Source organism: Rhinopithecus roxellana, chromosome 4 (genome assembly GCF_007565055.1).
Source record: "Rhinopithecus roxellana isolate Shanxi Qingling chromosome 4, ASM756505v1, whole genome shotgun sequence".
NCBI lineage: Eukaryota > Metazoa > Chordata > Mammalia > Primates > Cercopithecidae > Rhinopithecus > Rhinopithecus roxellana.
This window is the reverse complement of record NC_044552.1, coordinates 140,885,578-140,911,923: the sequence shown is the minus strand read 5'-3', so window position 1 is coordinate 140,911,923 and position 26,346 is coordinate 140,885,578. Positions and strand designations below refer to the sequence as shown.

The 26,346-nt window shown below is 39.5% G+C and overlaps 1 pseudogene across 1 annotated transcript in view; it reads right to left on the bottom strand.

Annotated features, from left to right (window-relative positions):
- Positions 1–24,974, bottom strand: part of LOC104678647 — a 34,967-nt pseudogene extending 9,993 nt beyond the window's left edge. The window contains exons 1-3 of the transcript XR_004056986.1: positions 24,911–24,974; positions 24,461–24,576; positions 22,631–22,696 (exon numbers count right to left, since the gene is read on the bottom strand). The product of XR_004056986.1 is annotated as an importin subunit alpha-3-like (transcript). The remainder of the gene's footprint in view (positions 1–22,630; positions 22,697–24,460; positions 24,577–24,910) is intronic.
- Between the last annotated feature and the right edge of the window lie 1,372 nt (positions 24,975–26,346).

Genomic DNA, 26,346 nt, shown 5'->3' with positions numbered 1-26,346 from the left:
TATCTCAAAAAAAAAAAAAAAAAAACATTGTGTAGGGGCTGGGCACAGTGACTCATGACTGTAATCCTAGCACTTTGGGAAACTGAGGCAGGAGGACTGCTTGAGCCCAGGGGGGTTCAAGGCCAGCCTGGGCAAATTGGAGAAATCCCACCTCTACAAAAATCAAAAAATAGCAGAGTATGGTGGTATGTATCTGTAGCTCTAGCTACTTGGGAGGCTGAAGCAGAAGGATTTCTTGAGGCCAGGAGATAGAGGCTGCAGTGAGCCTCATTCACACCACTGCACCCCAGTTTGGGTGACATAGCAAGACTTTATCTCAAAAAGCATATTTTCTAGCTTTGTCTGTTGAGAATCTCAAGAAAAAATGACCAATCCAGTAGCACGGAGAAAGCTAGCCCTCACATTGTGGGTTCTGAATACCTTTACCAGTGAAAAGAACTAGGGTTCTTTAGATAACTATCTAACTCCAGGTCTGTAATAGAAAATGTACAAGATGAGCCTGAAACATATTATAGCATAAAGCAAGGGATTAATTAAAGAATATGGGATCCTGAGAAAAGAACTCAAGAGACAACTTGAAGAGATTGTCATTGGTTAAAAATGGGACAATTTGAGCACCAATAAATGGTAAACTAATAACTGAAATAAATCAAATTATACAAAATGCTTTAAAATTCATGAGTTCATAATGATACTTAGAAATAAAAACAAAAAATCCTTTTGAGGATGCTAGGGAACTAACTCATTGTTTTGAAAAGTGATAAAGGGAAATAATTGACAATTTTATCTTCTTTTCTTCACAAGCCATATCTCAGGATAATCAAATAGCTGATGATGAAACATATCTCTTTAATTATTCATAACAGAAAAAGAAAGGATAGATGGAGAAAATCACCATTTTGCAATCATTAATGAGACAATCCAGGAAGATCTTCAATGGCTACTAACATCACAAAAAGAGAGACAACCAGATATAAAGTGCCCCCTGAGCCCCATGTTAACCACTCATGAAGTATCTTGTCAGAAAGTCAGACCTGAATGTAATCAAGCTTCTATACATAACAAATAGTTTTCAGGAAAAAACAGGGGAGGAGGGACATATTAAATGACACCACAAAGATACAGCCAGCAAAATCCTGTATGTGAACAATTACTCAGGAAAAAAGCCTGGTTTCTTCAATGACAAATTGCGTATGTGTGTGTGTGTGGGGGGGCAGGTAGGCAGAGATAGGGGAAGAAAGAACACTATAGATTGAGATGTGAGACGTGTCAGTTGCAATACACGGATTTTGATTTGAACAAACAATGAAAAATATGGGACAGGGAAGTTTGATTACTGACTGGATATCTGTTGGTGTTGCAGAATTATTTTTCAGTTTTTATTTATGTTAATGGCCATGTTAAAAAAGAGCCCTTATCCTTCAAAGATGCAGTTGGAAATAGTTACAGATTGAAATATTTACAGATGAGATTATGTGATGTCTGAGATTTGCCTTAGGGAAGCCAGTATTGGCAGAGGGGAGTGTGCAAGGTTTGAGAAGAAATGTGTTTGGCCATTATTTGATAATTGTTGAAGCTAGGTAATAAATGAAAAGTTCATTGTATTAGTCTCCCTATTTTTGCTCATGTTTGGTGTTTTCTATTAAAAAAGGGGAATACTGAGAGATAAGACTTTCTTTCATCCTAGTTAAACTAGGGAATAAACTGACCTTTTAAAAAATTATTAAATGGGAAGCTTAACTGATATTTTGGAATTTTCAAAGTACAATGAAGAGGGCAGGTATATCCCTAGAAACTACACCATAGGTCTTCTTGGAGGTGTGACATGTTCTTGATGACTTCTAGTTCATTTTTGCTAAAATGTGTTCCCTCTAGGACACTGAGAGGAGTGCTTGTGATTTCGGATCTGAGATCAGCTCTTGCAACTCTTTCCCATAGGGCTGCACCAACAGAGTGTGCAGAGTTGAGGGGCTCTGCTGTGTGTTGTCTGTTAACTCTGAGTGCGAAGGCTGTGCAACTCTCTTTGGTTCCTTTCCAAAAGTATTTCTGACTCCCCAAGTGCAGAATGGGGGTCAGGTGGACCTCTTATCAGGAGCCATGCTGAGATCTCCATCTCATTTTGCTCAGTGAGACTGTCAACTGGAATTGTTTTCCTGAAGGGAAAAGTGTATTTCCTTTTACTATTGCCAGAGCCAGTTGTTCCCACCAATGGTATTTTAATTGCATACCAAGCAGCCGTCTACATATTTTGTTGCCCAACATGTCTAAATTTGTCACAAAATGATTCCAGTGTATTTTCCTTTTTGAGCAATGAAATAGGGTATTTTAAAGGAGGATGTGTTGTACAGATATATATCAGGGTGAGGTCCCTAATTGGCTGGAATTTGATACAATGAGTAACTTATTTTGACATAAAAAATGAAATGTCTTGAAATGGTACGGTCTCTTCTTTCACACATTTGGAAGCAATATTAAGATTACAGGATGTATAAATCATTGCTATGGTACAGTTGAGAAAATTTGTCAACTTTAGACTATTTCTGTTTTGACGATATAGTCTAGAAATAAAACTGGGTATATTTGTCTTGCCCCATTTTATTACCTATTCCCATGGGTATCTGTGGGCATATTCCCACAAATAGAGGTTCTCAAAATGTCCTCTGGGCCTGACTTAACTTGAGAAATAAGGCTCAAAGCTATTGGATTATCATTGGGGTTGGGGCCAGGGATCTAGTTCAGAACCAGCATCCAGATCTTTTCCATACTTGCCCTGGTTAAATATGTTGATGTTGGCCTATGCTTGCCAGTTGCTCTGTCACTCTGTCACACATTCAGAGCTTTTTAACCTGAGCACGTATGTCCAGAAGGTGCAATTAATGTCAAATGCAGGACAATGGCCTGACCCAAGTGTGTGAGTGGTGACGTGGCAACACCTAGTGTCTTGATTTGAGGTCAGAGTTGAGCCTGATGAAGTGTCTGGAATTCCATTCTGAGCCCATGTAATTTCTGGATTTTCTGGCTTAAATGCATCATTTCATCTTGGAGAAGGAATATTTAGAAAGAAATCTTCATTTATTTTTAAACACTGTGTCATCGAGATGGGACAAACATATCATCAAATTGATTCAAAAATTTGATTAAAAAACCAAAAACAAAACAGAATTTTATAGTTGAAAGTAATTAAATTGATATAAATTAGCACATTCATTTATTCATGTACAGAGTGGAGGCTCTGACACTTTTCAACATTGGGCCAAGTGTAGGGAAACTGTGAGGAAGACAGTTTCTCTCTTCAAAGAATTATTACCATAGGAAACCTAACAGAGATACAGCCGCACCTTTGGTGTTCATGGTTTTGACTCTTCTCCTGTTATCCTCAAGACCTGGCATGAAGCCATTTAGAATTTTGCAGAGGGACAGAGCATGGTGTGTGGAGGTGGGGGGGGGGGGTCACAGAAGTGACTTCACTCTGCAGACTCTTCCTCCACCCCTATACATACACACTAGTCATGTTAGAACTCAGTTTTGTTATTATCTACTCCAGTACAAATTTTATAGTGGACAATCTATTATATTTGGGGCTTTGGGGGTATTTGAAGATTTCAGGAATGCAAAGCTGGGAGTGGGACAGGTAAGGGCACTGCAGCAGCTGGTAGGAAGATCACTGATCCTGCCTGGGTGGGTCAGAGAAGGCCCTGTGGAAGACAAAATGCTCATGCTAAGCCCTGGAGAACTGACAGGATTGGGCCAGGGAAATACACAGTAGGCAGTCACTGAATACCTGGAATGAATTTTGAAATCCATGCAGAGGAAACAGCATATTGAGAGAACCAGAGGGTGAACAGCATGGCAAATTTTGGAAGAGAGTAAGTAGTTCAGCCATTCAACACTTGATAAATATTTATTGAGCATCTACTATGTGCTGGATTCTGTTGTAGGGATTGGAGATATAATGGTGAACAACATAGTAAAGCTCCTGTTTTTACAGAGCTTGCGGAGAAGAACTGTACTAAACTAAGTAAACAAGAAAATTTCAGACAGATAGAATTATAAGAGGATGTGCCAGAGTGATTAGGAGTAAAGCTAATAACTTACTGGCTATTAAGTATTATTAAAAGCCATGACTTTTACATTAAAAAGTGATTATTTATTTGGAGGACTGAATGTCTAATTATATTTTAGAGGAACTTTTATGTTATGGCAGAAGAGTTCTTTTGGCTGTCCCTCAAATTGCCAAAAGTAAGACTGATCTTGCCCATGGGAATGAGTGGGAGCATAGGCAGGTGATAAGAGGAAAGAAGGTGTCAAAGAAAGGAAGAAGAGGGAGAGAGTGGTAGAAAGAGTGAGTAAAAAGATCACAGTGCATATTGTGGAGTGGATTATTAATAATAACTGCTGGTGTTTTTCTGAGTGCTCATGATTAGCCAGGCACTGTGCTAAGTGAATTAGATCTATTAATTCACCTTATTTTCAGCACAACGCTGTGAGGTAGTTACTATTATCATCTTCAGTTTATGGGTAAGAAAACTGAGATGGACTATGCAAAAAATTGAAACTGGACCCCTTCATTATACCATATACAAAAATCAACTCAAGGTGGATTAAAAACTTAAATGTAAAACTGAGAACTATAAAAACCCTGGAAGACAGCCTAGGCAACACTATTCTGGACATAGGACCTGGCAAAGATTTCATAACAAGGACTCCAAAAACAATTGCAACAAAAACAAAAATTGACCAGTGGGACTTAACTAAAGAGCTTCTACCCAGTGAAAGAAACTATCAACAGAGTAAACAGACAACCTACAGAATGGGAGAAAATATTTGCAAACTATGCATCCGACAAAGGTCTAAAATCCAGAATCTATAAGAAACTAAAACAAATTTACAAACAAAACACAACCCCATTAAAAAGAGGGCAAAGGTGCTGGGCATGGTGGCTCACGCCTGTAATCCCAGCACTTTGGGAGGCTGAGATAGGCAGATCACGAGGTCAGGAGATAGAGACCCTCCTGGCTAACACGGTGAAACCCCGTCTCTACTAAAAATACAAAAAATTAGCTAGGCATGGTGGCGGGCACCTGTAGTCCGAGCTACTCGGGAGGCTGAGGCAGGAGAATGGCGTGAACCTGGGAGGTGGAGCTTTCAGTGAGCCGAGATTATGCCACTGTACTCTAGCCTGGACAACAGAGCGAGACTGTCTAAAAAAAAATAAAATAAAAAAGAGGGCAGAGGACATGAACACTTCTCAAAAGACACACACGTGGCCAACAAGCATATGAAAAAATGTTCAACATCACTAATCAGAGAAATGCAAATCGAAGCCACAATGAGGTACCATCTCACACCAGTCAGAATGGCTATTAATAAAAAGTCAAAAACAGATACTGGCGAGGTTGCAGAGAAAAGAGAAAAAATGCTGCTGGCAGGAATGTAAATTAGTTCAACCATCATGCAAAGCAGTTTGAGGGTTTCTCAAAGAACTCAAAGCACAGTTACCATTTGACTCATCAATTCCATTACTGGCTATATACCCAAAGGAATATAAATCATTTTATCATAAAGACATATGCACACATATGTTCATCACAGTACTATTCACAATAGCAAAGATGTAGAGTCAACCTAAACACCCATCAATAGTAGAATGGACAAAAAAAATCGTGGTGCATATATACCATGGAATACTATGCAGCCATAAACAAAACAAGATCATGTCCTTTGCAGCAACATGATGTAGCCATTATCCTAAGTGAAATAATGCAGAAAGAGAAAACCAAATACCACATATTATCACTTATAAGTAGCAGTTAAACATTGAGTACATATGGACACAAAGAGCAAACAATAGACACCAGGGCCTACATGAGGGTGGAGGTTGGGAGGAGGGTGAGAACTGAAAAACTACCTATTGGGTACCACACTTATTATGTGGGTGTTGAAACAATCTGTACCTGAAACCTCCATGGCATGCAATTTAGGTATACAACAAACCTGCACATGTTCCCCTGAATCTAAAAATAAAAAAGAAAACTGAGTCAGAGAGAGGTTTGATGAGTTGCCCAGAGGCATAAAGCCAAAGGCGAGACTCAAAACCAGACATCCTGTTTCTGCAGTCTAAAGTCCTCCCCATGAATCTCATGGCTGCCCTCAGTGGCTTTGGTATGCCTCAGTGGCTTCTCTGTCCTGTGTTCATTTACTGTGCCCACAGAACTAGGAGACTCATTTTTGGAGTTTCAGTGTCAGCTCACGCTTGTGATTTTACAAAAGCAAGTTAAGCCTTCCTGGTGTCAAAGCTTTGAACTCAACCTTCTGTTGCCTTCTAGGGATGTCACCCAGGTCGACTATGAGGATTTTGAGACAAAGGTGAAATTCAATACAGGATATTTTCAGAATCTCTTTTCTGCCCAAGAGATGAAGCTCCCACCAGGCTGCAGATGGTCCCTCTGATGTATTTTTCAGCCCATCCCTGGACCTCTAGGATAGCCTATGAAAATCCTGGTGGTTTAGTGTCATAGAATTGAAGCCTGGCAAGGAAATACCAGGGTTTCCTTCAGTGATGTCACATTGATGAGAATCTGGAAACAGATTTTAATGACCTTCAGAAAAGGTGAGTTCATGGCATTACTGGGTCATCCATTCTGATGTTTAACCACCCTGTGATCAGCACATTGTTTTCCTCTTGTACTTACTGTGACTCCATTGCACGTAAAAAACCCTTTCCCACCTTTTATGTACTTGAAATCTCTCCAGAGTTTTCAATTATCTAGGCGCAATGCCTAATATTTAAATTAAATCTAAATTCTAACACAGAGCTTATTCCAGACTCTCTATGAGAATTGTATACTGTTACCTCAAACCTAAGCAGAATGGGGAGGATTATGTGATGACATAAATTTTCTTTGACTGTCTTACTGAATTTACAAAGTATTTCTGGAATTGCAATGTGATGCTTATAATATTGATTACTGCAAAATGATTTCTTTGCATGTAAATGAACATTGATTTGGATGATGGGAGACAATTAAAACCATAATATTATTACTGATATAATGCTATACAGAGGACAGAGCTGGGTTTGGGCAGCAGAGGCCTGAATCCTGGCTCCATGACTCACTGGCCGACCTTGAACCAGTCACTTAAATGTTCCACAGCTCAAGTTACTTAGCTGAGAGCGGAAGGTTTATTAGATGGCTTTTAAGTTCTTTCCAGTTTTAAAAGCCAGGGACTCCAAACCATTAGAAGCAGAAAGTAGAATGGACTGGGAAGTGGGGGCAAAGGAAAGTTGTTAGTGGGTGTAGAGTTTTAGTTTTGCAAGATGAAAAAGTTCTAGCAATCTGTTGAACAACAATGTGCATATAGTTACCACTACTGTACTGTTTACTTAAAAATGGTTAAGATGGTAAATTTTATGTTATGTGTTTTTACCAAATTAAAAAATCAGGGACCCCAGTGGTCTTCCTTTTTTTTGGCATCTCAGTGAAAATAATCTTAATACAAAGTGGTACACTGAAATTTTAAGTCATATTTATCTTGAGGTCTACATGAACTCTGACTCCCTACTCCAGAACACACACACACACACACACACACACACACACACGGTTTCTGGGGAATCACTGTAGAAATGCCCCCTTTAAAGTGCATTTTAATGGCGAGGAAGTTGTCATAGTGTTCCTAACGTGAAGATTGTTTGGCTGGATTTATTTATCATTAGGACTTTTTCCTTCATGATGGCCTGGAAGAATTTAGACTTTATCTACAACATGGGGAATGTTATCCAGCAACGGTCTTCCTTAAAGCTTATCCTCAAAGCCAAGGAGTTGGCAAAGACTCACATTTGGTGTCTGAGCAAAGAGAGCTGAAGTGATTGCTCCCGCTGTTCCCAAACTATGCCTGAAGGAGGTCTCCACACTGCTTTTCAACACTTGGTTGGATCCCCAGTGTTGACATGGTGACTCGGAGAAGAGCTGAGCAGCTTTGTGAACATCAGAGCATCAAGATCTAGCGGGGTTGGGGGGCGCTTCGAGGTGGGCCGGCTTGAATGTTGTGAGCAGGAGCAGATGTTCCCAGCAACCTCCCACCCCACCCCTTTCCCTAAATAGTCCTTATTTATGTATTTGGTGCCAGTAATATTTTTCCATTGTGCATGTTGATATAGAATTCAGTTAGTGCTGCTGAAGCTCCAGAAAGTTGTAGAAAGAAAAATCTGAACAGTCTTCTCCTGAACATTTAGAAAAATCAAACCCATTGCCTGCCAAAAAGAAAAAGAGGCACAAATGCCCTTAGCAAAGGAGAAGTGCTCTGGGCTGCTGTTCCTATTGGGATGTTGCCAACCCCACCTTATCACCTTGTAGATTGTGGAAAGCTGTGGACTAACTTGAGGCACAAATTGACTCCACGTGTTTTCTCCCATGGTGAACTCTTGCTTTCTGATCACTTCAGGGCAGGAGAAGAGAGGCAGTGCTTGGAGGGCATGTGGCTTTCTGCTAGTGGGGTGGGGTGGATTCTCCAGCTGAAACCAATAAAATTCACTCAGAAGAATTCTTCACAAAGTTAGATGGGAGTTTGACAGTCCCAGAATGCTCACACAATTTCTGCAGCTGTGCAGTTCTTAAAAAACAAAACAAAACCCCAAACAACAACGACAACAAAAAGTCTTAGAAAAAAGGACAGTGTTTCTAAATTTCTCTTCCCACAGGCACTCTATGCCTGCCTCTGGGCACGTCATCAGAAAAGCTCACTTCTCAGTGGTGTTAATTCATCAATCATTGGAAATACCTCTGTTCAATCATGTCTGAAGCTGGTCACAACAGTTTTCTGCTTCTTGGTAGAAGTGTGGTCAGTTTCATCCCCACTGATTTTATCTGGGCAAATGAGCTCCCCTTTAAGTGTGTTGAGGTGTGAATATCTTGTCCTAGAGTTTTCTAATTTTGTATATGGCTAAGAAACCATTCAGGTTTTCTCCTGTCCTGTGTTTGGGCCATCTTTTAAGTTTGTACCACTGCACATGCTACAACTTGTAGAAGAATGGGTGCTGAGTTGCTGTCTTAAAAATGTGTTTTCCTTTCTTTTAAGGATCACAATAAATGGTGTTCTTCTCAGAAACTAGTATACAGTGTTTACAGCAGCATTATTCAACAACCTGTGTCCATCAGTAGATAAATGAATAAACAAAATGTTAGTACATATATACAATGGAATAATGATCTAGTCATAAAAAGGAGTGAAGGGTGGGCATGGTGGCTCATGCGTGTAATCCCAGCACTTTAGGAGGCCGAGGCAGGCAGATCACCTGAGGTTGGGAATTTGAGACCAGCCTGACCAATTGGAGAAACCCCGTTTCTACTAAAAATACAAAATTAGCCAGGCATGTTGGTGCTTGCTTGTAATCCCAGCTACTTGGGAGGCTGAGGCAGGTGAATCGCTTGAACCCGGGAGGCAGAGGTTGCAGTGAGCCGAGATCACGCCATTGCACTCCAGCCTGGGCAACAAGGGCAAAACTCTGACTCAAAAAAAAAAAAAAAAAAAAAGAGTGAAGTACGGATACATCATACAATTTGGATGACTCTTGAAAACATGATGCTAACACATTAAAATATTATAAAAAAAAGATATGAAAGAAGCCAGACACAAAAGATCACATACTGTATATTCATTTTATATGATAAATCTGGAATAGGCAAATCTATGGAGTCAGAGAGCAGATTAGTGGCTCCTTGGGGACGCGGGAAAGGGAGAATGATATGGTATGTTTTTCTGGGGTGATGAAAAAGTTCTCAAGCTAGAGAGAGGGAGTGGTTGTATAACATTACAAGTGCACTAAATGTCACTGAATTGTGTACTTTAAAATGGTTAATTGTATGTTACATGAATTTAATCTAAAAACTTTTTTTTTTTTTAAAGAGGTATGTTGTTTGATTTTTTAGAGGTGTCCTATTTTAGTTTGGGTGTGTGTCTTTCCTTCTATGCCAGCCCAGAGAGGCTTATTCTTCACATTCTATCTAAACGATCCGTTTCAGGCCCTTGAACTATGTACAGTTGATATTTAGCCTATCTTCTTATATTCTCCCCCAGAAATTTATACATCCACAGCATTTCTCAATTTGCGTCTTTTTCTTAGTGACAAATATACCCTTTTCAGAATCTATGCTCAAGACTAACCCTGATTGCAGGTGAGAGGAACTCTGGAAAATTGGTAGCTCAAGATGAATAATTTGTTAGCTTTTCAAAGCTTTGGAAGTCAGGGTGCAACAAGTGGAGCTTTAAAAAACAAACAAACTGGCTGGGCGCGGTGGCTCATGCCTGTAATCCCAGCACTTCGGCAATCTGAGGTGGGCGGATCACGAGGTCAGGAGATCCATCTGAGACCATCCTGGCTAACATGGTGAAACCCCGTGTCTACTAAAAATACAAAAACAAAATTAGCCAGGCGTGGTGGCAGGCGCCTGTAGTCCCAACTACTCGGGAGGCTGAGACCGGAGAATGGAGTGAACCCAGGAGGCGGAGCTTGCAGTGAGCCGAGATCATGCCACTGCACTCCACTCTGGGCAACAGAGTGAGACTGCAGTCTCAAAAACGAAAATGTGGCACATATACACCATGGAATACTATGCAGCCATAAAAAAGGATGAGTTTGCGTCCTTTGTAGGGACATGGATGCAGCTGGAAACCATCATTCTTAGCAAACTGTCACAAGAAGAGAAAACCAAACACCGCATGTTCTCACTCATAGGTGGGAACTGAACAATGAGATCACTTGGACTCGGGAAGGGGAACATCACACACTGGGGCCTATCATGGGGAGGAGGGAGGGGGGAGGGATTGCATTGGGAGTTATACATGATATAAATGATGAATTGATGGGTGCTGACGAGTTGATGGGTGCAGCACACCAACATGGCACAAATATACATATGTAACAAACCTGCACGTTATGCACATGTACCCTAGAACTTAAAGTATAATAATAAAAAATAAATAAATAAAAACGAAAACAAAACAAAACGATAACCAAAACAAACAAACTGAATACCTCCTTTGCTTCTGGTCTTTTATGAAATTTCTTTCGCTGACTTTTCTCTGTGAAATGTTCTAATAAAGGAAAGTATTTTCCTCCTGCCTATTTCTATGTTAAAGCCTCAAAGTATTAGAAGATGCTAAAATGATCCTATCGGTAAAAGTAGATAACCCTATAAATCCAGTAGTCATTGGGCAATTGTAATTCATATTCTGGGAGTGGGAGCCCCTGACTAGGAAGAGACCCATGACTGAGAGGAGGCAGCAGAGGAGGATGGAGTGAATGAGCAGGGAGTCAACTGGGCCCATTAGAAGCAGAGGAAAAGAAATGAGGATGGGTGTTTACAGCCTGGAGATTTTGCATGCATGGTGAGGCAAGACATACTTAGGATTACTGCTCCTCTGCTTCTATTGATGATGCTACAAGAGCCTCTAGATAGAATTGTTCTTCAGTTTGATAATCCGGTTCTTTGTTCATGTCTCTTATCCTCAGGAAACAAGGACAGCAGTTTTCCTATTTAAGCCAAGAAAAACTGACTTTATGAATAAACTTAGTGTTGAATCCCTGAGGGACCCAGATTGACAAGACAAGCTCAAGTGGAGGAACTACTGGAGTCAAGTTCCATGTACCAAGGGTAAAAATCAATCTTCTTGTTCAACAAGAAAGGACTGCAATAGCTTTTTAAAACAGCTCTCTGGACTTCAGATAACTAGTCAATATTCAGATAAGCTAAGTGATAGTTAATCAAAAGCACACATTGAATTTATCTTGAAGTTCATGGGTTTTAAGATGACGGAGATTAGTTATCATAAGTTTGAGGAAGTTCAGCAAATGCTCCTGGGGTTGAGTTTGTAGACACAGAAATTCTTTAGGTAAGAGTTCAGATGACTCAGAAGATTCTGCATCTGATCATTCATTGTTTACAAGCCCTTCTCAGTGGCATTAAAAAAGTGTTCCTTTCATAAGAGTTTCAAAACAAAACCAAGATGGGCAATTCTTAAGAGAATACATTTTGGAACTAAAAACATTACTGTTTTTGAAGTAAAATATAAAATTAAGACAACAGAAGAATAATTTGATCTATTCTTATATGAGAGGTTCTCCATTTTCTCCTAGTGATACCCTCTTCTTAGTGCCTGGAACACACACAGCCAGGAAAGAGTCCTCCTATCCACAGGTGATTAGATTGGGGTGGGCAAGAGACTTAAGATGGACCAATCAGATCTTGTCACCTGGAGGAATATGGAACCTGGGCATGGAGACTGTATCAGTTCATTCTGAGTATCTAAGGCATCATGTTGCCCTTAGTATATGAATGACTAAGTTGAGAAGCTGGTCTATAGAGAGAAGAGAATTAAGTATATGTGCAGAGAGAAGCAGTCATAAGAGCACACTTGGTCCCAGAGAGAGAGAGGGAAAGGAAGGGCAAAGGTACCTGGTGACTTTCTGGGTTCCCTAAGACCAGCTCTGGTTCCTCTGTTTGGCCTCTTTGAGATTCCTTTGTGTGTGTCTTCATGATGTACTCTTTTTGTTCATATTGACTTGAGTGCGTTTCAGTTTCTCACACTCCCGAAATGATCCCTAAATAGTTCAGTTCTCTGCTCACCACCTAGTGCCAGCCCCTCCAGGGCAAATGGTGATCTCCTCCATTTTAAAAGCTTTTCAGGGATGGGGATTCCAACTCTCATAAAACCCTATTCCAGTGTTTAGAAACCTTTAATTAGAGTCTTTCTTATTCCACACCAAACTGTTACATAAATGATATTCCGTTTTTCTTCCTTTTTTTTTTTTTTGTCCTGTGAGATAGGTAATAATTTTCTTACTTGAAGACTTTAGATCTTTTATTAGTATTTCTTACTAATGAACTTACCTCATTATAAGAATCAGATAGGAAGTGTGTGTTAAAAATTCAGATTCCCTGTCTCCTCTGGATCTGATCCAGAGATCTAGGGTGGAGCTAGGAATCTGTATTTTTAACAAGCACCCCTAGCGATTTATATAATCAGGGAAGTTGAGAAAGAATGTATTTAACAATAGTTAACAAGTTACCCCTTGTGATTTACTGTCTCCAGAAAAATGTGTCACTTCTAATTGCCTCCCCACCTAAGTCTACAAGTTTAAACTCTTCATTCTTTCCAAGGCTCAGAACAAATGCCAGTGTTTTCATGATCCCACAGCTGGGGAAATCTCGTCCTCTATTTTGAGTTTGAGAAAATGGTGACTTAGCAGCACTTGGTACAGGACAATCTAACTTTGATCTTTGTCTCTGACTTCCTTATGGAATTTCTTCTATTTTTTTCTATTATGGTTATTCAGTGACTTGTCTGGTATTCCCTGGTATACCATCCACACAGGAATTCTTTGCAGCATGCCACAGAGGGCTGTGTAAGGAATAAGTTCATGCAGGGTGTGTGTAGGGCCTTTTGGTGATCTACCCTGGAGGCCATCCTGCTGTGGCTAAGGGGTTATAGGAGAGCCCACCCTATTGAGAACAACTGTGGAATTCTCTAGGGCCAAATCCAAAGAGGGCTTACCTCCCAATGTGTGTCCCCCACCCTACCCCATTGAGAGTGGCATAACAATTAAGGCCTTTATTAAGAAAAGGTCTACCAGGGTGAGTGGGGGAAGAAGCTGACTTTGGGGGAAATGCAGTTTGTCCAGTGGCAATGGTATCTTCTTCCTCTTTTTGCCTTGGGGAAGAGAAGGTATTTGTTTTGTTCCTTCTACTTTCTACAAGATTGAGGGGTTTAGTCTATTCTTCTCTCTGTAGTTAGAAACACAGTTTATTCTCTGAAAGTTACTGTGCTCCTAAACCTGAAACCATCAGAATGTGCAGCACTGCATGTGAGGGGAAGGAGTTAGAGAGAGATGGCAGAAGTAAGAGGGTGCTGGTGTGGGGCAGGAGACAGTCTACTTTCATAGTGTTTGAAACCCAAGGGATAGGGTGTTCCCTGTGGTCAAGGTAAGACTGCCAATGGGGGCAGGGCTTAAGTTATCTTGCTAGGAGCTTCCAAGAGCAATGTCTCTTTGGGTGAGGGAACCTTAGACATAACAAGGTGTGGATGGGCCATCGTTTTAGTGGATAAGGGTGTTTAGTGGATAAGGGTGGTGAGGAAGAGGCAGGGCCTCTGAACCTCAGTGACTTTCCATGTGGCATGTACTATGCAGGAAGAGGTTCCTGAGTGATATGGTTTGGCTGTGTCCCCACCCAAATCTCATCTTGAATTCTCACGTGTTGTGGGAGGGACCATGGTGGGAGGTAATTGAATCATAGAGGCAGGTCTTTCCTGTGCTGTTCTCGTGATAATAAGTCTCATAAGACCTGATGGTTTTAAAAAGGGGAATTTCCCTGCACAAGCTCTCTTCTCTTGTCCTCTGCCATGTGAGACATGCCTTTCACCTTCCACCATGACTGTGAGGCCTCCCCAGCCACATGGTACTGTAAGTCCATTAAACCTCTTTCTTTCGTAAATTGCCCAGTCTCAGATAAGTCTTTATCAGCAGTGTGAAAATGGACTAATACACCGAGCATCCTCTGGAAGGCAGCAAATATATCCCCTTGAGACAGGCAGCATTTAGGTTCCTGCCACAGGAAGAGGTACAGCAACAAAGAACAGACAAAGGGAGAATAGACTTGCCACCCATGACTTATGGCTACTGAAGCAAGAGGATGCCATCTCTCTCACCCACTGCTCACCACTGAAACTTTTGTGAGGAGCATGTGTGTGTTGGGGGGTGGTAAAGAAGAATGAAAGGAGGGAGCAAGAGAGCAGAGTGGGAGAGCAGACCTCTCCCCATCTTCCCAACCCAGGCAGTTTGAACCAACGGCTCAGCTAAAGGTGAAGAAAAAAGAGAAAGCTTTGCACAGTGCATAAGATGGCTTTAATCACCAAAGAAGATGAAAAAAAGAATGGGACTCAAATTGAGATTTTGTTAAGGGAGGTGGCTACCCAGAAGAAAGGGGATTTTGAAAGGGTGAAATTAATAGCCATTATTTAGACAATTAAAATCATTCCATGCTTGTACTTCTTAGGGAAACCAACATATGCAATGAACAGATTCTCTATTCAATTTCGTTATATCATTTTTCAGATATGAATCCTGGACTAACCTCTGTACTTGAGTAAAGGTAAGACCAGGACTGTTATAATGGAAAGATTACTTGCAGCTCCTGCACAACAATATCATGTTGCCTTTCTAACAATGCCTTTAAAGAGATGATGTATAGATGTGCTAAGCTATCCATTATCATGCCCATTCTTTACGTTATTTGTAATTTTCTCCTTAAGTTCTATTTTGTGCAAGTGCTTTTATAGTTTTATTGAGGTATAATCAACATATAATAAATTACATATATTCAATATGTATAGTTTTATAAGTTTCAACATATGTATGAAACAATGAAACCATCAACACACTCAAGATGATGAACATAGCCACCACTCCCAAAAGTGTCTTCATGTTCTTTTATTTTTATTTACTTATTTTATTTTATTATTTTTTTTGAGACAGGGTCTTGTTCTGTTGCTCAGGCTGAAGTGCCGTGGCATGATCATGGCTCACTGCAGCCTCGACCTCCTTGAGCTCAAGCCATTCTCCTGAGTAGCTGAGACTGCAGGTATGCAACACCATACCCAGCTAATTTTTTGTAGAGACGAGGTCTCACTATGTTGTCTAGGCTCTTCTTGAACCCCTGAGTTCAAGTAATCCTCTAGCCTTGGCCTTCCAAGGTGTTGGGATTATAGGCATGAGACACCATGCCAGGGACCTCATTTCCTTTTTTTTTTTTTTTTGAGACAGAGTCTCGCTCTGTCGCCCAGGCTGGAGTGCAGTGGCCAGATCTCAGCTCACTGCAAGCTCCGCCTCCCGGGTTTACACCATTCTTCTACCTCAGCCTCCCAAGCAGCTGGGACTACAGGCGTCCGCCACCTTGCCCAGCTAGTTTTCTGTATTTTTTAGTAGAGATGGGGTTTCACCGTGTTAGCCAGGATCCTCATTTCCTTTTATCTCTTTCTCCTACTGCCTCTTCCTATCCTCCTCATGCCCTCACTCCCCCAACCCTGAAATCCTCAGGCAACTTCTGATATGCTCCCTGTCATTTTTTGGATTAGTTTACATTTCCTAGAATTTTATGTAAATGGAATTATTCAATATGAATTCCTTTCTTTTTCTGGCTCCTTTCACTTGGAATTATTTTGCCGTTCATCAGAGTTGTACTTTGTATCAATGGTGCACTCTTTTGTATTGCTAAATAGTGTTCCATTGTATGTATATACCACAATTTATTTATTCATTCACCTGTTAATGGATAGTTGGGTTATTTACAGTTTTTGTCTGTTACGAATAAAGTTGCTATAGACATTTGTGTACAAATCTTTGTATGAATGTATGCTTTTATTTTTCTTGGGTAAATCTGTAGGAAGTAGAATGGATGGATCATGTTGTTACTGGAAAGGGGTCCCAATCTAGACCCCAAGAGAAAGTTCTTGAACCTCACATAATAAATAATTTTGGGCATGTCCTTAGGGTAAACTGAAAGCAAGTTTATTCAGAAAGTAAAGGAATAAAACAATGGTTACTCTATAGGCAGAGCAGTGGCATGGGCTGCTCAACTGATTATACTTGCAGTTATTTCTTTATTGTAAGTTAAACAAGGGGTGAGTTAATTATGAATTTTCTGGGAAAGGGGTGGGCAATTGAGGGTTTCTCCCCTTTTTAGAGCATATAGGGTAACTTCTGAATGTTGCCGTTTCATTTGTAAACTGTCGTGCTGCTGGTAGGAGTATCTTTCAGGATGCTAATGTATTATAATTAGCACATAATGAGCAGTGAAGATGGCCAGAGGTCACTTTCCTCGCCATCTTGGTTTTGGTGGGTTTTGGCCTGCTTCTTTACTACATTCTTTTATTAGGAAGGTCTTTGTGACCTGTACCTTGTGCAGACCTACCTGTTTTATCCTGTGACTAAGAATGCCTTACTGGGAATGCAGCCCAGCATGTCTCAGCCTTATTTTACCTGGCCCTTATTCAAAATGGAGTGACTCTAGTTCAAATGTCTCTGACAATATGTAGATGTATGTTTAACTTTTAAAGAAATTGCTAAATTGTTTCCCAAAGTAGATATAGCATTTTGTGCCCCCACTAGCAGTATTTGAGGCTCCATTTCACCTATGTCTTTACAAACACCTTCTGTGATTAGTCTTTCTAATTTTACACATTCTAATCAGTATGTACTGCCACCTCATTGTGATTTTAGTTTGCATTTCTTTAATGACTAATGGCATTGACCATAATCATTCCTAAAGAACATCATTTTGATTTTAGTCCAATATACTAAGATCACTAAATTCTGTTCCCCCTTTTTATAGTAGTCCTTTTCTGCCCAGGTTGTTGCTGAGCATTCCAGTGACATTGTGCTACATCCTGTTGGCTAAGCTGGTGATAAAGCCACTAATAAATGCCAACCATCTGATTCAACGACATCCCTTATATTGGTGCTGATTATAACCAAATTTTGGGTCTCATATTCTAGTTGATGTGTACTTAGACATGAGAAACAGGTTCTAGACCCTGTATTTTTTATTTATTGATAAGATGTTAGATTTGGGGAAATCAGATTCCTTGGAATTATTGTTTTTTCCCCTTTCAGCATGATCCGTCTGTTGAAGACACTGAAATTGACCTGGCCTAGTACAAGTTACGTATCCCTTACCTGAAATGCTTGGGACCAGAAATGTTTAAATACTGCATGTTTTCCAGATTTTAAAATATTTGCATGTACATAATGAGATATCTTGGAGATTAGGCCCAAGTCTAAACAAGAAATTCATTTTTGTTTCATATAAACCTTACACATATAGTCCGAATGTAATTCTATATAATATTTTAAATAATTGTATATGTTTTAATCACACGAGGTCAGGTGATATGGTTTGACTGTGTCCCCACCCAAATCTCACCTTGAACTGTAATAATCCCCACATATCAAGGGCAGGGCTAGTGGAGATAATTGAATAATGGGTGTGCTTTCCCCGATACTGTTCTTGTGGTAGAGAATAAGTCTCAAGAGATCTGATGGTTTTATAAGTGGGAATTCTCCTGCACAAACTCTCTTGTCTGCTGCCATGTAAGATGTGCCTTTGCTTCTTCTTTGCCTTTTGCCATGATTATGAGGCCTCCCCAGCCATGGGGAACTGTGAGTCCATGAAATCTCTTTCCTTTATAATTTTCCAGTCTCCAGTATGTCTTTATTAGCAGTATGAGAACAGACTTATACATTAGGTGTAAAATTTTCCACTGTGGTATCATGTTGGTGCTTAAAAAGTTTCAGATTTTGGAGCATTTTGGATTTCAGATTTTTATATCAGTAAATCTGACCTGTATAATTCTTCTGCTGGACAACCAAGCATTTTACATAACCTTCCATTAATGTATCTATCTCTTAGGCTCCCTAACCTAAAGACTCATCTACACTAAACACACATAAAAAGTGGCATAAATGAGTACATTTTCAGATACAGGGTGACTATTAGATACCCTCTGAACTTCTTCTAGATATTAGTCAAATTGATTTTATTTTTTGTAGCATTTTTCTCTTTTATTTTTATTGAAGGAAGCACATGATTACTTTTTCCACTTTATCACTCTTTCGGGTCCTCTGCTGAATTCAGAACTCTTCCCCTGACTTCTTCTCACCAGGTTTGGATACAGTTCCCTTTCCATCATGAGGAATTCACCACCCTACTAGTCTTTTATAGTTCAGGTTGTCATAAATCTTTTATTTATATCTCACAATCACTCTTCCTGGGTGTCTTGCTTCCAGCACCACATATGTTTTAGAACAAAGTTGACTCATATGATTTTCAATTATAATTTAACATGCTTCCCTTTGTATTTCCTGCCTGGCTGTTTTTCATAAGATTTCCAATTCTTATCTCTCTCTTCCTTGACATATTAGCTCTGTTAGAAAGGCTCAGACTTACTGACTTTGTAGAACAATTAGTCATGATTCTTCTATGCATCTGTCCACTATCTTGCTACAAAGATGCTGATTTTCTTGACATACCAATTTGTCAGTATGAAATTGTGAAATATATTATGTGAGCCCTCTCTGTGGCCCCTTTAGAAAATTTGGATATTTGAAAGTGTATTTTTGTATTCATCTTAACTCTGATCTTAACAGTCCTAGAAGATTCTAGTTTTGAGAAGTGTTTATGTGTGTGTGTATTTATATATACCCCCAATGCATTCTTAAAAGAAATGTCTTTAGCTGATTCATGAATATTCACTGATTTTATTCAGTGATGAATAAATCTAGTATTTGATAACTGTTAAGCCAGCATGATTTGGACTCTTCTTCTACCTACTTTTCCTGGAGTCACCACTGTGATTATACTAGCTTTGAAGAGAGAAGTTTGGATTGATTTGAAGTAACATATGAAAATGTGGTTGAGGTTCCTTACAGTCTCTAGTGGAAATCTGTCCACATCAGAGAACCTCTGCATGAGGTGGCATGATTGGTTTTATGTGTTCCAGGGAGGCCTAGTATTTGACAAGCTGGGAATGTTTTGGATTAAAATGGAAGCACATTGGCAGAGTGATGTGGGGAAGCTTGCATAATGTATAATGCCTGTCAGCACCCTGCCTTGATGGAGCTGGTGCTTACAAGTCCCTCAATTTAATGAGTCCAATATACACCTATGAGTTTTTATAAGCTAACACCAAAGCAAGTTAGAAAAAGTTGAAACACATATGTTTTTTGACCAACTGTGATATTTTCAGGTACTCACCCATGAGGCTTTAAAATGCCTATAAAATTTTCTATTGGAAGCAGTTTCTGGAAGCAATAGTGTACTTGGGGTCTAAATTTACACAGTCCCTTGAAGGTGCATCACCTTCATGATCCAAAGATCTGCCTTGTAGCAATTCCTTCTTCTTCATTCTTCTATAGTTTTGCACTCATATATTTTGACCAGAAACTAAAATTTTTTGCTTACTCTAATGCCCTTTGATCCATAGAGTTATTCAAATTTTAAAAAGTCTTGAAACTACCAAAAGGGTTACTAAATGGTATAGTTGGGGGAGGAGAGAGGTGATTGTAATGGAATTATCTGAGTAACAAAGATTTGACAATAAATCTATTTTATTTCCTACCTTATTGATGAAAATCTTTGTAACTTTTTTTTAACCTTAGTAAGTTCAATATAGTAAGCATAATGTAACTTTTCTCTAATGATTGAGAATGCTGTTGTACCCGAGGCTTACAGTTTTGAACATTGACTGTCATTGGGAATAGTTCCTTGCATACAATAGATGCTCAGTAAATATTTACTGGAAAAACAATGAACGAATTGCACAGTACTACCATTCCAGAAATGAGAGAGAAGGACTTAAGTCTTCATCGACCCCAGGGATACATTGCCTATTTTTCTATAAAAGATTGTCTTTTACTCTTTATTTTCTAAATTATTTTGTAAAATGTGGAACACAAAAAGGGCCATTCAACTGAGTGTTAAGTTTAGATGGGTTCTGATTAACTGAGCCTTAACAAAATATTTTTTAAAATTTTGTCTTTTGTAGAGAAAATGTTGAAAAACACTGACAGTATTAGTAAGAAACAGGTTTGCTCAGATGTAGCTTAAGACACTGTAAAGCTGTCTTGAGCATTCAAGAATGTAGTGGGTTTTGTGTGTGCCAAAACCCTTTAGCTTATACCATCCCAATGCTAAGATCAGAAAGTTCGACGATCCACGGAGTCAAAAGGAGCACAGCTCAAGCCAAAAAGCATGACAGGATGAACAGTATATGTTGTATATTGCCCTCTTTTAAGATTTGCTTTTTCAAAGAAGACATGAAATGAGTATTCCCTAGCCAGATTCTCTACTCTCTTCATTACAGCATAATTGGCACTATGGTTTCCCTGACATCTGTACCAAAGATGTTGCTGATTGCTGAATGCATGATATTGGCAGTGGTTGTCAGCTGTTCTGGGTTAGTGCAGCTGATGTAATCACCAAAGTTTCATTCATAACAAGAGCTCGTCTTATAAGGCCCCTTAACCACTCAAATATGGATTTGTGCTGTACGGTCAAAGATCGAGCATGTATGCAGCACGAAGAAGTCCAGAACATTCTGGTAGATATTTTATTTGCCAACAATATTTCTTTCAGTTGTGTCCAATAAAAATAGTTTGAGTGGATGAATGGTGTGGAGAGACAAGGTTCTTATACCTAGAGGTCTCTCTGATCTTTCATCTTTCCCCCTGAGATCTCTGCTCCACTTTTCATCAAAAGCGCCAGAGACACGCTCCTTCAGGATTGATTCTCATGCTGGTTTCACAGGGATTGATGATGTGTGTTTTTCTTGTGTAGCCATGTGGATGGAGTAACTGATCTTCCTTGTTGAGCAGTTAATGAGTGCTTTTCTTTGCCTGGCAGGCTTCTATTTCTCTTTTAAAACTTGGCTCAGGCATCTTCTCTGCAAGGGTTATTTCTTGACACTCCCCCCCACCCCCAGCAACTCTGCTTCTGCTCTCATAATATCATGTGTTTATGTCTGTCAAAGCACTCACAACACTGTATTGAAATTTTGTGTTGTACATCTGTCATCCTTTCTAAAGTGTAAGCTTCTCTAGGGCAATGGCTGGGTCTTACTCATCTATGTATATCCTGTCCTGAAGCATCGGATAGCAAAGAAGTATCTTTCTCAAACTGTAATGTTTGCAGACAACTTTATCTGGTGCAGGGATTGATTTTAAGTATTACATGGACCTAGCACTCAGTTACATTCAACTACGTATAAGAATGTTATTCCTCTTTATAATTTTTTTCCAATTCTTCTGATAATGACAAGAGGAAATTCTTACTTGGTTCTAACATGTTATTAATGTGTCCCCAACTTTGCTAAGGCTTTATTTTAATTGACTTTGGGGCTTAGAGTCTTTAACAGACAACTGTATCCACCCAGAATGTCATAATATTGTTTGTTTTTCATAGAGTTTATTTATTTTTTGGCCATCTTCTATTTATGGCAAGGGATACTGGTTTTTCTTTGTTGTTGTGATATGCAATTTCCTGATAAATTTTAATTTATTTCAATTAAAATGAGTCAAATATTAATAAAAAGATGTAAGATGATATGTGAAGGTGGCTTCACTGTCAGATTATCATGTAGTGCATAACCCTGAGCAAGTTAACAAGCCTCTGTAGACCTCAGTGTTCTTCAACAGTAGAAGGGAATGGAGTTAATCATCACATTAATACGAATATGTAAGGTCAACCATAAGATTACAAAGAAATCTTTTATGGAAACTTTCTCTTGTTTCTTGAGGAGGATATTTACTTTCCTCTCCCATTATCAGTCTTTGTGCGGAAAAGACTGAGAAGTATCAATGAATGTAAAAGTGTTTTGTTCAAAACAAGGGCTGTAATAACTGAATAATCATATCATTTACACAGTAATACATTATAGAGGCTTTACGAACATTGCCTGTCATCCTTAAAAACAAGCAATCCTTAACAGGCACTCTCAGCCCTACTTCCCTGCCAGACAACACAGAAATTTAGTGGCTTCCTCAGATTTCAGTTCCAATTTTTCTGATTCTAAAACCCACAAGCTCTTCGTCCTTTGTTACACTTGCATTACAAAGTGAAGCCACGAGGGCCTGAGATTCAGAAATCTGTAATGACAATGCATTTAAACATGCACATAGTATCTACACAATTGTACATAATAACATCCTTTTTTTAAAAGAGAAACTGGTTGGTATCTGAGGGCTCTAGAAATCATCTATCGGAGGCCAAAATCGTGTAATAGTTGACCATTCAGTATCTGAAGCTTCACATTGTGTGCGTGATCTTTGTGTAGAGGTGGGTTGGCTAGAAAGCTTAGAATCTGTGCTTCCCCTTTTGTGTTTTTCATGGTTTTTGTAAGAAGATGGGAATCTTAAATGGTCTTCAAAGTGGAAAGAATAATATTGGTTCAAAAGGGGCAACAGAGATCCCACAATGTTTGGAATGTAGGAAGGTTTCACATCTTCCTTCTGATAGCTGTCAGGAGTAAATACCACTAACTGGCCTCAGATAATCTACCCAAGATGCTTAATTCCTCTCCTGAGCAGAGGATAGCAACACTTCAAAGATAATCCTCATTTTTTTATTTGCAAAAGTTTATTCGCAAATTTTTTTTTGCAAAAGTTGTTTTTGCAAAAGTTTTTTTTTGCAAAAGTTGAAGAGTAGGTAATCCCAACTTTCCATATTTGTAGCGCTCACAAATCAGTTAACAAACCAACTCTTAACTCCTTTTCCAGATATGCTTGCATTAACAAAAGTGGAGATATTTAGATAGATTTGCTCCATTAGCTGGATCCATTACATATACTACTTGTTATACTATTCCCTAGTGGTTTGTATATGCCACTATAGTGAGATTCAAAAAAATTTTCCAACCTATATTTGTAATATAAAATGTATATTTGGTCTTAGTCCCCATTTCTGGATATACAAGTCTTAAAATCCTTAGAATCTACAAAGTGATGTATTTTTGTATGCTAATAAGTTGACTGATGGCTGGCAGTCTCTAGGTAGCTTCAGGATGGCTTCTAGTCACAGAAAGGAAGGCAGGATTGGAGGTTTGGGACTTTCAGCCCCTCTACCCAACCTCCAGGGAGGGGAGAAGGGCTCAAGTTTAAGGCGATCACCAATGGCCAGTGATGTAATCAATTATGTCCATGCAATGAACCCTCCATAAAAACCCAGAAGGACAGGTTTTGGAGAGCTTCCAGAACAGCTGAACATGTGGAGGTTCCTGGAAGGGAGTTCACCGAAGGAGGACATGGAAACTCCTGGCCTCTTGCTCCATACCTTCTCCTATGCATTTCTTCATTAGCATTGTTGGTAAAAGTCTTTATAATAAATTGGTAAATGTAAGTATATCTCTCTGGGTTCTGTCAACCATGCTAGCAAATTAATACATCCAAGGAGAGGGTTGTGTCACCTCTAATTTATAGCCAATTGATCAGAATTACAGATAAAACAACCTCTTGTGATTGGCATCTAAAAAGCGAGGGGCAGTCTTGGGGACTGAGCCCTCAGCTTGTGGGATATGACACTATCTTCAGATAGATAGTGTCAGAATTGAACAGTTAGAGGATACCCAGCTGTGGCCACTGCAGGAATGATTGCTTGCTTTTTGTGTGTGGAAAAACCTTCACACATTTGGTCACAGAAGTGGTCTGTGATGATTGTTGTGGTGTGAGAGCAGAGGAAAAACAGTCTGTGTCTTTTTCTACTCAAAATGTTATAAGTGCAAATGTCTTAGTCAAATTCAAAACTGTCTTTATTTTTCTGACTTCATCTTATCTCCATTTGCCATCCACATTAGAAAATAAAATCTTAGAAAATCTCTGGCAAACATGATAATTTTAGGTTACAACCCAGTTTACTTGAGGCTTTCCTTGTGTCTCTTTTTCTTGTCCCAGGCAATCGTGCCGTTTTCCAGGGTTCCACACAGGAACTTGTGGACCTGCAAACTTACTGGGGCATTCGATACCCCCACTCACTGGAGCAAAGGGCACGGGGACACAGCATCAAAGGTGCTGTCTAAGAAGGTGTCTTTGTATCTTATTCTTGCTGCCCTGATAATTCTGCTCCAAAGATTCCTTTGTCTTATGGAATCTTTATTGAGTCTGGACAAAAACCTTTAATTTTTTTGGTAGTTTTAAAACTTTATTTGATGTATTTGATGATCAGCAGCTGGTTCTTATTCACATTGGCTGTAGATTTTTGAAAGTGGTAACAGGTACAGAGGTGACCAACGTATAGAGCTTGTTTAGTGAATCTTCATCCTCATTATGTTTTCTGGACAACAACACAGACATGGTATTGGACATTACTTATTTCTTTGGCCCGGACAGCTTTGTTGAGCCTCGCATTAATGGACACATCTGGAGTATCCATCTCTTTCATGGCAAATTTCTGGTTCTCTTGGAGTGCCTGAGGGGCATGCTTCTTGAAGCCCACTCCACTGATGCGCTTGTAAATGTCATTGATGGGGTAGTCTTGAGTCACCACCTCTTGATGGAAGAAGAGCCCTTCTTCTCACCACCCTTTTTTGTGGGAGCCATGCTGCCAGGCCTAAGTTGGAAAGGAAGAGCGAGGAGGATTCCCAACAAACTTATTATAACCACATTGCTTGCTTCTGTTCTTATTGTTTAAGCTAGGACCCAAACAATGCAATCGCAGCTTGAAAGCCTTCCTCACAAGGCTATTGTCTCTTTAAAAGATTCAAAATTGTATTTTGAACCTCAAAACTGAGCTTGGACCAGTTTTGGGTTGGGCATATTGCAGTTTATTTTATTATAACTCTCTTATGGCTTATACAGACATTTTATATATATAATGTTCCATGTGTGAAATATTTAAGAAAACCAACACGAGTAGTGACATTTTGCATTTCTGCAGTAACAGCTTGACTCTGAGGGCATGAAACTGGAGTATCCCAGCTGCCTGGGCTGGTAGCAGGCACCCTGGGGAACATGGGTGTGCAGGAGATGGAGGCTGTGTATTGTAAATTCTTCAAATCACTGTCCTTCCATATATATGAAACTATTCATTTTTATAAGCCCGACGGAGCATTAAATGTTTTGTTGCTTCTAAATCTCACTGTAATGAAAACTTATTCCTGCAGTCTACTGAAGGGTTCAATCAATGTTTTTCTCTTAATATTTCTATATCCTTCCCTGCATGATAGAGTCAGTAACTATGACCCGTCAGATGTGAAAGAGAATAAATAAATTCTTAAGTCCTTCATCAGAAACTACACTTAAATAAAACAATTTTAATTGTACACATTTGTCATATATGTTGTTCTTTTGAGATGAAGGTATATTTTGGAGGGGAGTAGAGTTAAAGGGCTTTATAACTAGTGGAATTTAGGCTAAAACTGTCAAGTAATATTGCAAGTGTCTAGCAGGTGGCAGCTGTTACCCTGGTTCCTGCATGGCAGGCCCTTGAGCCCTGAGTAGTGCAGAGGTTCTGGAGTCAGGTTACTTGATTCCACAGCCTAGCTTTTTTCTTGATGAGTTTCCTCAGGCCCACTCTGTGCATCAGCATCCTGTTCCATGAGGTGGCAAAGATAAACCTATCTCAGAGGGTTGCTATGGGGACACAATGAGTTAAAGTATGTGAAGTCAGGCCAGGATGTGAAATCTTAACCTTCAAACCTTGCCTTCTATGCAAATCCAAACACACATTTTTTTCCTCATAAAGGTGATGTCTAATAGATGTTGTCCAGTTACATCGTTGGGAAATTATTTGATATTTACCATGT